We start from the raw sequence: 4029 nt of genomic DNA on the forward strand, positions 1-4029 counted from the left end.
ATAGGATCACTTTGTTGTCCGTCCGTCCGTCTGTCAAGACCCTTTTTCTCAGGAACGCGTGGAGGTATCAAACTGAAATTTATACCAAATACTCAGGTCTATATACTGTCCCTTGGAGCGGTGAAAAAACCAAACTTCTAATCCAACGTAATTAAAAGATACAGCCGTTTATGCCGCAAATTTCCGCAAATTTTCGAACTCCAAGAACTCTAAACCTACAGGGTACTTCCCGTGAACTCAGAATCATGAAATTCGGTACGAAGCAACGTCTTACGAGTGTAGCATAGATAAAGGAAAAATTGCGAAAACTGTAAATTTATAGTTACATCATACAATAAAAATAGTTATACGGAACCCTCGTGCGCGAGTCCGACTCGCACTTGTTTTTTATTTAAACTTGGGTGGATACATCGATCTTAATATTTTGGTACGCCAAGATCGATTGCCCTAAAGAATTCTGTTTTGTTTATATTTTAAATTTACAGTACACAAAGCATTAGGTATTTCTATTGTCATAACCAACGTTACGCAAAAGAACTCGGTTAAGGTATATGTGGTAAATATTTGTTTTCAATTTTCTCTTACATGAAGATTTAATAATATCCATATATCGCATGACGCATCAAAACGTTATTATCGCCAGGCGCATAAAATGTAGGTAGTACTTTAAATTTATATTTTAGCGATGAGCCGATGACACCCGATATTGGCGCCACTGACTAAGTATAGTGCACAAAATACCTAATTGCAGGATGCCGTTCACATAATGGTATCCTGTGGTTTGCCTCGCCTCTGCGCACACCTGTGACGCGCGCGCGCTTGCCGCCGGTAATCCCATGGATTAGGTTATGGTTATGGTTAGGTATAATATTAATAATGGACTAATCCATTACTTATACCTATTTTCATCCCACTTACATGTAAACAGTGTTGAAATATGAAGGCTAACTTGGATGTAAGGTCCTTCATTAAACCCATTTTCCATCCATTAGCACCCAAGGTCGCACTTTTTTTTTACTTTTTACATCACATAGTTAATAAATAAGTTTAGGTTCGGGCTTAAACTACAAAATCTTTATGGAGTGGTTGGAAATTTAATTGATATTTAAACATGTGGTGCGATAATAAATAATATTAATTATTTTTTTAGTAAAAAATATTCCATGCAGATTAATATAATACACTTAAATTATTTAAACATGACGAGGATTTGCATACGTAATGAATTAGCATACTGGGGTATCTGGGTTAGCAGTCAGCAAACAATAGCAGAAAGCCGGCCGCGGCCGCGTCCGCCAGTACATACCTACATGCACTCTCCTTAGATTGCAGCCACTGCACTCAGCTGATGCACTGCACCGACTCTGTAACTAACTGCTACATTCCATGTTAATGCAAATGTCGTTTGTAATCAAAGGAAAATGCGGTGTGAAATTAACATTCTACTCGTAACTTTGGATATTGTGGAAAACTCACTGAAGATTCTTCGCTTGCCGTTTTGTTCTACTGGTATTTATGTGTACATTAAGGAGTTGAAGTTTTGAACGTGATTCTAAGTATGTCGTTCCTCAACTTTGGAAGTGGAAATTAAACATGAAACTTCTCCAGCATCGTTCAAGTTTTTATCATCATCATCATCATCAATCAGCCGTACCTACGTAGGACGTCCACTGTTCAGATGGACATAGGCCTTCCCCATAAACCTCTCATTGCTTCGGTTGGTAGAGCCTGCATTGACCGTGAACCCGCGGCTTGAATTAGGTCATCCGTCAATCAAGTTTTACAGTAGTAGGTACTATTTAACTGTGATTGGTTTTTTGGAGTCCTTTTGTATTTTTTATTTCAACTCCAAATTTGTTACTTTTACGGGTATCCCGTGCTAGTGCTGATGCTTAAGTAGCATAGTAGAATAAGCAACCTAAGATATGCATGCATAGAAAAATTCGTGTCTAGATTCCTGTCCAGCAGTGGTGTAGGAGTTATTAGCACGCAGCACGGATTGCTGGGGACCTGGGTTCGATTCCCAGTGCTGTCTCTTTTACTGGTTTTTCTGTGCATCCATGTTTTAGTTTGTATTCCCGTTGTCTTAAAAAGGATTTTTATAACATCAAAGTATTTCCTGTTTCGTAATTATGAAATCAGTTCAGTCTTCATTAACGCGGCGGTACCTAGCTTTAAACCTCAGCTTCTCTCCCTCTCAGTTATTGTCGACGTCCGCGATACCGCATAACGATCGAGTAAACTGTCTTGCACTAATTTCGTTGGTCAGTTACAATGAAATTTGCATTTATCAGAAACGTAAAACAGTTGAGAAAGTTACTTGGTAACTGTTTTAAAGAATCTGACATTTTCAACGACATTAACCGCCTGTTTCACCATCCATTGATTAAATTTATTTGACGGATAAAATGTGATGCCGACTCTGTTTGTTTTGTTCAAATAGACGGAGATGGCATCACATTTATCCATCAAAAAAAATTAATCAATGGGTGGTTTAATATTTATAATGAAAAGAAATACAGAAAAGACTTGACGTGTAAGTCAAAAGTAACGTAACCAACTTAGAAGTAGTTAGAAAACCCCCGAGCTTGTTATTTCAAATTTCAGTGTCTCAAAAACCGGCCAAGAGCGTGTCGGACACACCCGTAATAGAGTTCGGTAGCCATTACGAAAAAATTAAGTAATATTATTCTAAGGATAAAATATACCTAAACTTGGAATATTCCGTACAAAATACGAAATCCCTAGAAAAATATTACTTAATTTTTTCGTAATGGCTGCGGAACCCTATTTTGAGCGTGTCCGACACACTCTTGGCTGGTTTTTTGTTTTACGTGGGTATTAAAAATTTAGATTTAATTTAGATACAATACAATACAATGACTTTTTATTGTACACCAGAAATAGTAGGCGATTAGATTCGTTTTATTTAAATTGAATTGTTATTTATTTGCTCTTCTCTTTTCCATGTAAATATACTTAATAGAAACATTAATACAAAATTAAACATAGAGGCGCTTATAGCGTGGATTAGTTTATCCCGTTTACTTTGACGCACTTCCTAATTATTAACTCCTCAGGTCACCTGCCTATAAAAAGTTTCGCGTAATTACCACTGTTACAACAGCGTGTTGGAATGGATGGTCCTCGTCTTTGTTCCATGCGACGATAATAGCCCACTTTGGGGCATTTCCGTTTTTTCCCGTGACAAATGCCCCTCATCCCGGTTGAGATGAAATGAAAAATTTGTATAGTTTTTCATGGGCTTAATCTTGACTTGACATTGCTGCGGGGAAACAAGCATGCAGTTTAAATAAAGGCGACGGAAATATAGATGCACATTGTTCTGTACCTGTTTAAAATACTGTTTAGAATTTGAAGCTCGTAACTCACGGTTGTATAGTTGTATACTGATTGATACGATTTTATCTTTTCTTCGTACATTTGTTTCATGATTGAAGAGACATAGTGTTGGTAATTCTAAAAAAAACAAAAAACACTAACCGTGCCCTTTGCGTCCCTTTGCTCACAAAGGGCTGCATAATAAATTAACTCTCGCTTTCATCTCCTCATCACTTGTAAATAAGTAACGTTTACTTCGTGATTGAGTAAATAAATGAACTAAATTGTAATTTCGAGAAACAAACAAGTAAGTAATCTTAAAAGAAAAACAAATGTGGAGGTCGCGCTGTGTCTCCCCACGTTTTCCTTTAGGCGTTTTCCCGATGCGTATCGCGATATATTCCGCAGAGTGCTCATTCCAAAGCCCATTAAACAAGGGAAGCTATCATTGTATCCATTCGAGCCGCTTAAGACCAACACAATGAACACATTTTGGAGGTTAAAGATATCTGTAACAGAGGTCTCATTAACAATTTATTTAGATGCTGCGGGCGCTGCGCGACAGCAAATTATTGGTGAGCTTGAGACTAAGTAACAATCCGTGAGCTCTTAGAAAAACCATCGGGATTCGGGGATAAATCGGAAGGATTCGTAGTAGAAAATGACAATTGTCTTTTTGACTTAATA

This window comes from Choristoneura fumiferana, chromosome 23, assembly GCF_025370935.1.
Source record: "Choristoneura fumiferana chromosome 23, NRCan_CFum_1, whole genome shotgun sequence".
NCBI lineage: Eukaryota > Metazoa > Arthropoda > Insecta > Lepidoptera > Tortricidae > Choristoneura > Choristoneura fumiferana.